Source organism: Rhinolophus sinicus, chromosome 9, assembly GCF_057876585.1.
Source record: "Rhinolophus sinicus isolate RSI-liver-muscle chromosome 9, RSI-T2T, whole genome shotgun sequence".
Lineage (NCBI taxonomy): Eukaryota > Metazoa > Chordata > Mammalia > Chiroptera > Rhinolophidae > Rhinolophus > Rhinolophus sinicus.
Window position 1 is genome coordinate 10386636 of NC_142509.1, and position 14506 is coordinate 10401141.

Consider the following 14506-nt stretch of genomic DNA (forward strand, 5'->3'; position numbering starts at 1 on the left):
TAGTTCTCCTGGGACCCCGCTTCAATTGAGATGCATGGGGCTGAAATTCATTATGTGAATGAGTAAGACATGGGTGTTTATGCTCTGAAAATGAAAGGGAGAGTGTGCATATGGGAGGATTGTGTGTGAGAGAGAGGGAGTTCAAGTTTACAAAGGACTTGTGTGTTTGAGTTTTTAAAGAGAGCTTATAATTAAAGGGAAATTTAGACAACCAAGGGCAATCATAAGCCACTTATATGGGGCAAGCAATTGTTTTCCTACACCCAGCAGTTTTAATGGTGGATTACAAGTTTCCAAAGACAGTTTACTTTCACTGTGATCGATGGGGTTTGGCAAGGGTTGCTGCATGTCAATCAAGCTTTCCCCCCTCCCCCAGTCATAGCCCACTGTCTCGCCCCTAAGTACAAAAACCCAAGCCATGTAGACTTGTTCAAAGGCACTAGCACACATTGAGCACTTACTCTGTTATAAGCACTGCTTGTCTCACCCATCTTGGGAAGCGGCAGTTCTGTCCAGTCACTTTGCCGGGTGTTCCTAACCAGGAATTGAGGATCTAGGGATCTCCTGAAGTGGAGTACGTAGAGCACTGGAGTGGAAGTTAGGAGAACTCAGCATTGATAGTCCTTCTGCATCACTGGTCTGATTCTCTGACTCTTAATTTGCTCACCTATCAAAAGAGGAGGGATTATCCTAGGTCCACGGTCTTCAGTCACAAGCTTGCATTAGAAATCTCTGGTCTGGATAAAATCTAAGATCACTTCCAGATCAAACATTACATGACTGTTTCAGGCCTGTGGACGGCTATAATACAGCATGATGACTAAGAGCCCAGGCTCAGAGGACCCAGATGGGCATCGTGGCTCCGCCGATCTCCGCTACTTCCTTATTAAAATTAGCATAGTAATACTACCCATCTCTATAGTTATTATGAGGATTAAATAAGTTAATACTTAAAAAGTGCTCAGAAGTGCTTATTACATTAAAAAAATTTCTTATATGTTATCTAACAGTACTATTGCTGTTGTTGTTGTTGTTGTTGTTGTTACCACCAAGCCCTACTTGGCCCTTCAAGATGACTGCCATCATCACCTTCTGAAATTTTCTGGTATTCCTAACAGGGGAGGAAGGAAAGCTCATGGGAACACCCTTTCCTGGCTCTGCTCAGGGACTGCCAATGTCACTTCAGCAGCCCCACTTCCATAACATGACTCTGTAATTGCCATCCTTTTGTTTCCCCCTGTCCCCCGTGATCTTTGCGAAATAGAAAGCAACTCCTTCCCCAAAAGAAAGATTGGGGGCCTAGCCCATGCTGTCCAATCCGAATACCTCAGGTTGGCCTTTCATGCCCTTTGACAATTAGGCTGATGTCTTCCTATCCTTCAGGTCTCAGCCCAAGTGCCACTGCTTCAGAGCCTTCCTAGGCCACCCAACCGAAGACGCCCCAAATCATGATCATGTGATGTCATCTTTTACTTTCTCCCTACCATTTACTTCTATTTAAACCTATTTTGCTCACTTGGATCTTTACTTTTTTATTGACTGTCTTCCCCGCCCCCCCAGCTGAAATGAGAGTGGGACCTTATGTGTCTCATTCACTATTATACTATTATATCCCCCAGGGGCTGGTGCAGTGCTTGGCAAATGGGAGCTCTTTATTGATACCAAATGAACAAATAGACTGGATTTTAATCTCAGCTTCGTCACGCAGTCTGTGAAACTTTGGATAAGATACTTCATCTCTAAAATGGGGATAAGGCTATCTCCTAGGAGAGTTGGGAGTGCCTAACACACTGTTCCCATAATGATTAACTTTTTGCACTTCTGTGATGGAAACCTTAGCCAAGTACCCTCATTTCATAGCTAAGGAAGCTGAGGTCCAGAGAGATAAAATTACTTGTTCTAAGGCAACCCAGCCAGCTGCTTTGCTCATTTCATAAACTCGTTTCTCTTTACCCTTTGCAGGACAACCTGGCTCTAGCTAACTTAATTTGCTTGGCCTCTTCTGCTCAGAAGCTGTTGCTTCAGTATGCAGAACTTTGTGTAAGCCATTTCTCCCATAGAGGATCCCTCTCAACCTCATCTCTGCCTGCCTATATAACTCACACTTCCTATAGGAAGCTACTTAATTGATCTCACAGAGCTTTGACCGCTCCTTTTTTTTTCTCTGTACCTTCAGCATATGTATAATCCATTTCTAGCGTAGGCAGATTCGGTTTGAACTTGCTTGCCCTTTGCTAATTAAATGTTAAACCCTTTTCCTCAGACTGGGCTACAGCCACCCTGGACAAAAACTCATCTAAACCAGGGCTTCCTTGTCTTTATTATCACTCTCCGTGACAGCCCCCAAAACAGGTAGAGACTGCTGGGCTGAGCCAGGTGAGTGGAGCAGGTTCCAGGTAGAAGATGATGAGCCCAGAAGGACGATGCACTGAGGCCAGAGGAGGCAGCCACAAGAATTCAGTCTGGAGACTTAGCGTCCGCTTCTCTCAGGTCTTCATGATTAGGAACAAGGATGGCTTCTGCCTACCTGTAAAATCAAGCATCCTGGAGTATCTTCCCCAAATGGGAGAAAAGAATTAAGGAGAAAAGAGTGGAGTAAGAAACCAGAAATAAGCTCTATGGTCTCAGCAAGGTTTGAATGGGGAGGGAAGTGGCTGAAAGAAACCTCCCAATTCTTCAGACCAGTTATTAAATCGTCGGTTTGCTATGTGAGGGTTTAGATCAAGTTCTACACAGAAAATAAATTTAAGAACTTACCATTTTTTTGTGCTTTATGTCTCCACCATTCTTTGTCAAAGATCCCTAAAAATCCCAGATGTGTTTAATCTGCTCTTCGTGGAAACTGTGCCATAGAGATGGGCAAAGCAAATGACATCTAGACAGGCACAGGCTTTGGGAAGCTTCTTGGAAGGCTCAGGGAGCGAGCTGCATCATCCACTGGCTTCCACAAGTGCTGGTCCCCTTGGCCAATCCTCTCCCAGATGTGGAGACAGCTGAAGCAGCTGGAGATTCATCTAAGGCCCCATGAATTATGGCTCTGGGCTTGGGTCCATTGTTCTTTGCTCAGAGGAAATACTTAACTCTATTTTTTCCTTCCCAGCCACCCACTCTGTTTTTTCTCTGGGGCTAAGTATTTAATAGAAGTCCCTTTACGTCCTGTATTTGTTCTGTTGGAACTACAAGGCTCCAACAAAGGGTCCTGGATTGGGGGAAATTCACCACATATTAGTTCCGGCTGCCTCCTCACATCCTGAATCCTCCCTTATAGTCTTAAATAACAGCCACCACCCTCATATTTCAGGCCCTCCAATGTAGAGCCCCACCTCTGTCTGGTGTTAGGTTATTGGGGTGCTAATTAAATGACCCAGTCTCCTGGAGCTTTGAACTCCTTAGTCATGCAAGAGGAAGCATATTATTATAAACCCGCAGAGTGAAGAGCATGATTTGGGACTCTTGTAATTAGAAAACATGATACAGTTCTCACTTCAGGAGTTTGCAATTTATTTAATTCATTCTGCCAAGAAAAACTGAGGAGAGCTGCAGGCTCTTGCTATCTTCACATAGGTAAAATTAGGGTGTAAACACTGGGCTTCTCCATTCTCACTTCCTAACATGCCCCTCTCCCCTCCACTCTACATTCCCATTTTACGCCACCACCACCATGCTTTCTGTAACTCTCTCTAATTTTTCTCATGCACCCTCACTTTGCTTCTCAAAATTTGCTGCTCTCAGCATCTTCATTTGCACTAGGGTGAAAATAGCTGACAACAGCTTTACAGTGTTTCCCATTCATATATATTTACACCTTAAAAGGATCAAAGCCTTTTTTGCAAAACAAAGTTCTGATAGTAGAATTTCAGACAGTGAAAGGAAGAGCAGTTCTTTAAGAGGAGAGGAGGGAGAAGGGGGTGACCAAAAGACCTCCCCAGGGAGGACCACTATTGAGATTGTGCACCGCCCAGCACTAGGGGGCACAATTCTCAAAAATGAGAAACAAATCACCTGCGCAACAACTGATTCCATCTATCCACCTTGCTGTCATCCATCACGCTTCTCACTGAGCCCAACCAGTTGGGAGGGTTCTTACTGAATCTCCCAAAATGGAAGGGTTCCAATATAGTAAGCTATTGCCCTCATTTTTTTTCCTCTGGCATCTCATTTAGAAATGCTTTGTGGAATGGCTACCGCCTTTGTCCCTACCTCTTACTAACCTCATCAGTGTACATTGCCTCACTCCAGGGTTCGTGTCTCTCCATTTCATTCTGGAAGTGGAGAGGTGAGTGGACAATGGGAATGAGAATCATGAATAGTTTAGGGGAGAGTGGAGAGCCCAGAGTGGGAGAGAAAATCTCCAACTGAATGTCCACAACTCAATATGCATGAGGCTTATAAGTGTGAGTTTTTTCTTACCCTCAAGAACAGTAGAAATTAAAGAGCAGAAAACTCTGGTATTTAACTGAAGAAGAACATCAAACTAGCCCTTGATCCAGACTGGTGGTAGTAGAAAAGCTGCTTTGTGACTCTCCTGGCTCAGGCCCACCTCCCACCTGAGTGTGAGTTCCAGAGCAGAGCCCAAGGTGTCCAGTAGAGCCCACTTTTCTCCGACCTTGGTTTCCCCAATGCTTTGCTGAGAGACTAGATGTTATCTCCTTTAATAAAAGACTGTCCGTGCTTTGCCTGCCCTCGCTTCCTCCTCCCTGCACCTCTGTGCAGCCTCCCTTGTCACCGTTGAGAGCCAAGAGGTGATGGGATCCAGTAATGTCACTTCTTAGCCAACCTGGCAGGAGCAGCCCAGCAAGTTGTCCAATACTTTCAAGCTGTGGCTGGTGAGACTCCAAACATCAAGTCACTCCAAGTAAAGATTTCTTCCTTCCTCCCCTTTTTCTCTCCAAGCTAGCCAGGAATCTCCTCTTTCACATCGGGACAACCCACCCTGACATTTTGAATCAGCCAACAGACCAACTGGAAGACACTTGTAGACAACAGAGTCCAATTGGGTGAAAATCACTACATTTCATAAAGAAAAAAACAAGGTGGTTACAGCTTCTGGAAAGGCCTCAGATGTAGAGGATAAGAAACAGCAAGAATGGTGATTGGACAGGCAGGTTTCACGTGTGCTCCTGAAGGTGTGAAAAGAAAGAAAGGTGGAGGAATAGGGTAAGCTGAAAGGATGAGTAGAAATTTAAAAGGAAACAAAGAGAATCCCTAATTTCACATTTATTCATAGAGCGGAATGCTGTCTCATTCACAACTTCAAAGACCCCATCTCTGTGTCTGGCTCCCAAATCCACATTCCTAGTCCCCATCATTGCCTGAGCTTCATTGATATGTATCCATCTCCACGCAGCTGCCCAGAGGGTCCTTCACAGATCTAAAACCAAACTCCCTCCTGTGCACATCCCCAAAACAGCATAGGAGGCCAGACAATTAAGTTCATGACCTCATCCTAGAGAAAGTGCTATATACCTCATTGCTGAATATCACTATGGTCACCTTTGAAATACTCCCCTTGGGAAGCTATGCACCAACGCCAGCACCTAGTCCACCCTTCCAAGCAATTTTGGAACTCTTTTTCTGGAATGGCCATCAGAGCTGTCGTCATGTTACCCTTGATGTCCTGAATGTTATCAAGATGTCTTCCTTTCAATATTTCCTCTATCCTTGGGCAAAAAAAAAGAAGTCATTGGGGACCAGATCAGGTGAGTAGGGAGAGTGTTCCAATAGTTATTTGTTTACTGGCTAAAACCTCCCTCACAGACAGTGCTGCGTGAGCTGGTGCATTGTCGTGATGCAAGAGCCATGAATTGTTGGCGAAAAGTTCATGCTGTCTAACTTTTTCATGCAGCCTTTTCAGCACTTCCAAATAGTAAACTTGGTTAACTGTCTAGTTGGTATGAATTCATAATGAATAATCCCTCTGATATAAAAAACAAAAAGGATTAGCAACAAGTTCTCGAACTTAATTGTCAGGCCTCATACATGGACACATGTACCTTCTTCCTCCTGTTTCCCTCAGCTCAGCCAATGGCATCGTTATTCACCTCATCACGCAACACGGCAGCCTCATCTCCTCCTTCCCTTGGCCCCCTGTGCTCACCACCAGTCCCGATGCGCTAACTCAAAGAGGCTCCAGTATATTTCTCTCCATCTCCACTGCCGCTTCCTTAACTCAGGCCACACCATCTCTGGAAAGCTTGTCCTAAGAAGCCTCCATTACCTCAGTCTCTCCCTTAATGCAATCCTTATTCTGCATAATTGTTAGAATTGTCTTTCTAAAGACAAACACCGTCATATCACTTCCCTGCTTGAGAGTCTTTAATGTGTTGCATCACCCTCTGGAAGAAAGCTCACAGTACCCAGGTAACCAATACACCCCTTCACACACTGGCCCCCAGCGGATCAGTGTTGTAACTTCATTGCCGGCCACTCCTTGGCAGCTCCTGACACTCTAGACGTGCAAGACTCACTGAACTCTATCCTTTTCCCAAATACAAAAGGTTCTCTGATGTCTTTGTGTGTACACGTGTATCTCCACCTTTCTGAACTAGTTTTTCCCCCTCCATTGCCTGGTGAACTCTTACTTATTCATTAAAGTCCAATAACAACAGCACTCAAATGGAGTCTTTTTCAACCTGATCTCTGCCCATTAAAACACAGCTACCACTACCTTCTCTGGGCTCTCATAACTTATTAATCAATTCACTCAACAAATGTTTCCTGAATTCCTACTCTGTATGCCAGGCTTCTTGCATATAGCTTTATTATTGTGTTTGCAACATTATATTATCATTATTTGGCTACTTAACTTTCTTTTCCACCAGGCCAGCTTAATAAAATAGATGATCAAAACACAGTAATTATCTTTTGCATTTCTTTGCCCGTGTTGCCTAGGACCATTACTGGCAGGTCTGTGAAATTATTTATTAAAAGTGAAAATACAGGGAATGGGAAGCTGAGAATGGAAAAGAGGAAAGAAGAAAATTCAGAAAGAGGAGAAAATTGAGTAAATTCCAAGGAGAAGAGAGAAGACTAGGTCAGGAGCTACGAAGATAAGGGCACAAGAAAAGTAAGAAAGAGGAGAACTGGAAAGGTGTGCCACTTCTCGTATCACCACCACCAGCGTGTGTATGAGAGAGCGTGTCAGAGAGAGAATGGGTACCAATGGGTGTGCATATAGGGTCAGACAACGAAGTTTGAAAGTTCATCCTAGAAAAAGTGCCACCTACTTCATTGCTGAATATCACTACAGTTACCTTCGAAGTTCTCCCCTTGGGAAGCTATGCACTGACACCAGCACCTGGCCCACCCTTCAATTTTGGAACTCTTTCTGGAATGGCCATCAGAGCTGTTGTCGTATTACCCTTGATGTCCTGAATGTCATCAAAATGTCTTCCTTTCAATATTTCCTGTATCTTTAGGTAAAGAAAGAAGTCATTGGGGACCAGATCAGGTGAGTAGGGAGGGTGTTCCAATACAGTTATTTGTTCACTGGCTAAAAACTCCCTCACAGACAGTGTCGTGTGAGCTGGTGCATGGTCATGATGCAAGAGCCATGAATTGTTGGTGAAAAGTTCAGTTGTCTAACTTTTTCACGCAGCCTTTTCAGCACTTCCAAACAGTAAACTTGGTTAACTGTGTAGGTGGTACAAATTCATAATGAATAATCCCTCTGATATCAAAAAAGTTAGCAACATTGTTGCAACAAGCTTGTGAACTTAATTGTCAGACCTCATGTGTGTACACACACACACACCACACACACACACACACCACACACACAACAAGATATGAAAGAAGCCTTCAACGTTGAGGCTATCTCTATACCTCTCTCCTTCCCCTTCCTCCCCTGCCACATGGCTAAATCCCACCATCTTCCTAAATCCTCAGGCCTTTCGTATTTCTCCATTGCCTTTTTGAGACATTCAGAAGATACCTCCACTTTGTCTGATAGTTTCACATGGGTGAAACACTTCTTGGTAAGTCACTAAATATAGCTAAATTCTAGGTACTTGGAATTCTTCCATAATGGAAGGTTCTTTCGCTGAAGGAAAAACAAACACACCAAAGAAAGAATTCTGGATGAAGACAACATGGTCAGTTGGATGATGAATGATGAAATAGAACACGTCCCACTGTACTCCATGGATCCAGACTCTACTGCCCGTCCAATCTCCTGGCAGCTCTGTGACTTGGGTAGTGGCACATAAACCCTGGGAACTCAGGTACTGCTCTGCAAGAGAGAGTGGAATTAGATGTGAGGTGGTGAGAACACAGGACTGGGAACCCACATTCTAGCCCTGAATCTCCTGTCAACCAGCCGTGTGACTCTGGGAAAATGACATCCTTGTAGGTCTCAACTTACCATCTATAAAGTAACAGGTAGAAAAATTATCCTCCCATCCACCTGTAATGTCTATGTCCCTCTTTAAAATTCTCTAATGCCAATAAGCCTGATGAAATGTCACACAGAGCCAAGTGGACTGCAAAGCAGAATGTTCTGAAAAGAAATAACCCTTGCAAATCTCAGGGAGTGGGATTGGTGGACAGATGCATGATGTGCACTAGGCCTAAATGTCTAAAAGAAAAGAAAAAAGCTGGATTTTTTTTGGCAGAGAGGGGGGAGGTCTGGACTCCAAAGAATGCTTGTTTCCTCCACTACTCAAAAATACTTGAAAAATATAATAAACGGGGTTGTAAAGTTCTTATAATCTCATCTCCCTCCCAATTCAAAAATCCTCTTTCAGCATCCCTACAGGGGCCTCCTGTCTAATACTTATGAGCCCTGACAGGTGTCCCTGGCCTCCAGAATTCTCCTTTGAGCTACAGCTACCGTGTCTGAAATTCTACCATTAGTCATTTCTTTTGGCTCCCCTTCCTCAGGTCTCTTAAAATTCAAGTGCTCCTAGCCGTACTTCTTATCACACCAAAGTGTTTGTGACTTGGAGTCCCTCCTGTCCATGAGAGCAGATGTTCAGGTGAGCACCCCGGGCAACTCTCAAAGAAGGAAGACCCTGAGGATGAGGGCACCAGTGCCAAGATAAACTCCAGCTACTCGACAGCTATTCTGCCAGGCCAAATGGGGGTGTGTAACTGTGATGACAATGACAGTGGTGATAGAAAACAATGAACATTTATATATAAGGCGCTGAGCGCTCTTCTTAGCCCTTCACATTCTAACTCATTATAAACACATTTATTTTAGAAAATGGATAGTTTTTATATTAAGTCCTTTGATGACCTTAAATAAGAGAAATCACCCTCCATCCTGAAATCCTGGTTTCTTTCCTTTGCCTCTTGTCTTTCCTTTTAAAACAAGGAAAAACAGGTACAGCTTTGAAAGATAATAAATAAAATATATATATTTGTGTGTGTGTGTGTGTGTGTGTGTATGTGCGCGCGCGCGTTATCAGAAGTGGTTCACTAGACCCATTGTTCAGAGAGATTTGAGACTTTCTTGAATCAGCTATAAAAGGTAAATGTGGTGAGACTCCCATCTGGTGGTTAGAATCAATAATGGAGATTTGGGGGGAATGTATTGTTTGCATTTAAAAAATTAGCCAGGTGCACAGAAACCAAACCACCCTCACAATTAAGGCGATCCCAAGCCCTAGAGACATCCCAGCTTGGCCAGCTCTCTAAGACTTGCTGATGGCTTAAGTTAAAAGACACTGGTCTGATGAAGACCAGAAATGAAGATGAAGAAAGGATGGTAGGAAGGAGAGAAGCACATGTTAAGTATGACAACCACACAACACCTCCTTCAACCTTCTCCAGTGACTGGTTGTAAGAAATCTCACGAACGTCCAGCTTTTTCATTTGTACAATTTTGAAGGACTGCTGTCTCAGACTTGCATGACATGATAGAGATTTCTAACTTTTGAAAAAGTTGCTCTGAAATTGTAAAAGAGTTCCAACAGTGCCATCTGCTGGCCATAAGGTAGTGAAGCAAGCGTGATCGTCTGCTACCATTATGGCCATTGCTACTGCATGTAAGATTGAAAACGTGCAAGTAACTCTTAGAGGCCACTTATATTAGTGATCACTGATTGTAATCACGTAGAGCAACCTTTATTTTGGGTGCCCCACAATGAGCCTGATACATGGCAGTTAGTTGCTGAAAATTAATGGCAGGAACAAAACGTTTTTGTTTGTTTGCTTAAAGTCTGGTCAGCAAACAAGTCAATGTCAGTATCGCACTACAGTTTGTACAGACCTGGTTCTCAGTGCTCTAGATAACAGGATTGGGAGCATGCGCATTGAGAGTGCCTATTAGCAGCAGAACCGCCAGATGAAAATAGAGTACAGCTTTACAGGAGTTAGGAAACTGAACTTAAAGTAGCCTCAAGAATATTAATCAATATTAATTAATTAATGGCTTTCTATATATGGGGTGAAGTTCCAAGGGTTCCAAAAGACAGAATATTTAGGATTAAGGAAGAATTAAACAGGTAAAAATAAATAGGAAGGCTTGTATGCGTACAAGTGGTAATCACAAAAACCTGCAACCAAAGGGAATACATGGTGAGTGTCAGCACAAAAGTGATGTCAGAAATCAAACATGGCCCATCTGGGATGTGTGCTCATTAGCATGGTGGATAAGCATCAGGAAAATTCTGTCAGTTATAGACAATACGGGGTCATAGCAATTACACAATAGCCAACGTTATAGAAAATGAACATGAATTGTGGCAAAGGGTATTATTTTGCTTAGAAAGAGAGAACTCTGTTTATATTTAAGAGCTACAACAGGCTTTTGAGAAAAGCTGTCTTTGAGATCTTTAAAGATCAAATCCTACAGTCCCTTCCAGCTATGTAATACCGTGATTTAATCCCTGGTTCTAAACAAAGGAAGATTAATTCAGCATAGGGCATCATCACCAGAAAAACATTATATTTAATTGGTAGTTTGTGAGTGTGATCCTGGTTAAGAACACTGCTTTCACAACTTATTAACTGAGTGACCCTAAGCAAGTTATCCCTTCTAAACTTCTTTCTTTATCTGTAGGATGCCTTTTTTAGAGGACTGTCATGATGATAAAGTGAAATAATGTTTGTGAGCTGTTCAGCACAGTGCCTTGCCCACAGCAAGCTCTCAAAAGAAGGAAGCTATCATTACTAAAGGTTAAATGAAAATTAAATTAAATGAGGCTTTAGAACAATACATGGCCCGGAGTAAGCACTCAATTTTAACAAGACGGTATGAATTGCAAATGAAATTTAAAAGCAATATTGTTTCTTTATCATCAGGCAGGTATTTTAGGGAAGAATTTTCCACTAATTATGTGTCTTTGGGCAAGTCACTACAACCTTTGCATTTCTGTTTCTTCTGTGTAAAATGAGAACGGAAGTGGATTACATGACCGCTAATATCTCCTCCCATAGGAAGGAGATTCTAGAGAATACCAGAGCTTAGTAAATACTATAAATTTATGAGATAAACGCTATAAAACTCTACTTAAATAGTAAGAGATACCAGTTACTAATAGTACACGTTAATTAAACACTCAAGATTCACCATAGACCTAGATAGTATAAGGTACCATAAAAATGAAAGCCTTTTCATTATTTAAGGATGAATTAAATAATGAATAATTGCTAGATACCGAATTAAAGACAAACACACATATATATATATATATATATATATATATATCAATTTTAATTTTGTATGTAATTTCCCTTCACATTTAGAGCAAGAAATTATTTTGAGCTTTTTATTCCATGAAAATCACATGTATTAAGTCTAAATATTCCCACATCCCCAATTTGAGGGCTCCAAATTAATGCTGCTTTACTGTAACTCAGCAGTCAGCAACCTTTCTGCAAAGGGCCAGATAGTGAATGTATTTTAGTCTCACTTAACCCTGCCCTTCTAGCACAACGACAGCCAATGTGTAAATGAATGGCTGTGGCTGCATTCCAATAAAATGTTACTGTATTTATGGGCACTGAAATTTGAATTTCATACCGTTTTCAAGCGTCATGAAATTGTATCATTTTTTTCAATCATTGAAAATATGGGGGGGAAAAAACATTCTTAGTTTGTGGACTATACAAAAGCAAGCAGCGTGCAGGATTTAGCCCCCCCGGGTCGTAGTTTGCCAATGCCTACTATAATTGTATATTTTGGGGAAGAATTATATATTTGGGGGATAATGTAGGAAATCCAGAATTGACAGATACCCCTCTGGGATCTGCACTGGTTGGTTGGCATTTGTTTTGCTGTATTCTTTCCTTCTGCTGTTCTCCTGAGGACTTTCACCACAAACATTCCTCAGTCCTAGAGGCAAGGACAAAGGCTGAAGCACAGATAAGGCAAGCCTGACACCTTGAGGTCACACTGCAAGTGGCAGGCACTACCCTGGCTGGGAAGTATGAATGCAAGTGGGTTGGAGGGAGGCAGCGGGCAGCCATGCAGGCTCAACACAGCAGTGAACCAGCCAACAGTAGTTGTTGTTGTTGAAATGGGGCAGGATAAAGTCCTTCTCTCTCCACAGGAGCTTCCAAAGGGCTGTCTTCAGGGGCATTTCATTCTATTTTTTTTTAAAAGTTCCAGAGCCTTCCCAACTGAGATCAGAAGCCTCCAGAGACATTCAAGACTTTCCTGGGTCTGCTTAAGTCTCCCACTTGCAGCCACTAATACACATTCAGGAGGAGAGGAAGGGGAACTGGAGACAACCCCTCCATCCCACGCCTCTCAGATGCTTGCAAAGGAAAAAGAAGGAAAACATACAGGACCTAATTGCTGTTGAAAATCAGGAGTTTTACTCTGGGAAGTGGCAAATCAGGGGCTTTAAGAAACCAAGACCAATGATCAAAATGTTATCATAGGCCCGAAGCAAAACGGGATTATGCCTTGCCTGCCCAGTCACACTCCCAGGGCTGTTACAGCATTGTGCTGGGGTGAAGTGTTATGGTCATTTTTGGAAAAGGATTAAAGAGGCCATTCTTTTCATTCCCCTGCCTCCAGAAGTGTTTCCCCCAAACATCTGAGACTCTAGTTATTCCTATCTTGTAAATTACCCAGGAAAGACGATCCTGCAGCATGCTAGGTTGGGAAGTTCATCCATTCTTAATGTCTAATTCAAAGCCATTCTTCCATGTTACTGAGAAAAGAGAGAGAGAGGACACTTGGAGAAAATCTAGCAGGACTTCTGTAGTTGCAAAAGTACTTTTGTGGGAGTGAGAGCCTCCTGCTTGGAGGTAACAAGCTCTGACAGTCACATGTATGCTGAGCCTCCATAGCTGCTGAAAGGATTTTGATGGGCTAAGAAGAAACAGGGACAACTTCAACCGTCAGTGCCCACAACACAAGCAGAGAACTAGGTAGTTGGTGAGGTGTGTGGGTGGGAGGGGGTCCTGGCAGAGGACTATAAAGGTCCTCATCCCCCTGAATCTCCCATTCCAACAACTCAAAGCGCGGGAAGAGAGGGGCGTCTCTGGAGCCCATACTTAATGAACAGGACCCTGAATCCAATCTAGACCTGTGCCATTAAGACTAGGGTTCTGTGTTTTGTGGTTTTGAGCGAGGGCTGTAGACTATACTATTCCTCTCTTTGCATTTCAGTCCCTTCACCTCAGGGAGAGGTGGCAGTGTGGGACAGAATGAATAAACTCTCATACACATTTGTAACCACAGTTGTGGGCAGGTGCCGTGAAAGAGGGCTTGCCACCTTTCATGAAATCCTCTGGGGCAACTGAGCAGTGCTCCAGTCAAGTTTTCAGGGCCAGACATGCAGTTCCTGGTGATCTGCTGCCCTCCTAGGGAAACGCTTGCCTTCCTTCTGGGTGATTCCACTTTGCCAACAACCTCACTTCTAGTAATTTACCCCTGTGCTGGGCTGTACCCCGCCAGCGCACACAGCCCACCCCCAGCCCCATCGGGGAAAGGAGCAGTAACAGAGTCCTTGTTTCCTTAACCAGGTGGTATTTTTCCCCATCCCCAACTTGGGGTGAAAATGTGTTTTTTAGTGGGGTGCATGATTTTAGTATGACCTATCTCACCTCTCTCTTTTGCTTCACAATTAAAAGCTCTGGAACCTTCTCCAAGGGGACCTCTCTTCTACACAATCGGATGCCCAGAGTGGCTGTGATGGGATCCGAATACTGTCGCTGGGGCCAGGGCAGGAGTCACTTCGGAGGACGTGTCCTGGGCACTTGACCTTAAAGGAGGGAACGACTGGGGCCTCCCTAAGGACTCTGCCTGAAGGCCCAGTCCAGCCCTGTAGGAGTTAATGTGGGGCCATGCGTAAAGGGAAGGGGGGAGAGGTGGGGTGGGGAGGGGAGCGAGTCTCGCTGATTCCTGATTAGTGTTACGCTTCATCCCCCAATTGTTTTCCCTCTCCTCTCTCGCTCCCTCTTTTCAGTTTCTCTCTCCGATCCCAGGGGAGGGGAAACGGGAATAGTGAGAGATCAAAAATAAACCTCTTGTGTCAAAGCCGGGAAGGAAGTATAAATACGAAGGGCTCGGCAGCCCACTCGGTGCTTCCCGGGGTGGGGAGGAGGC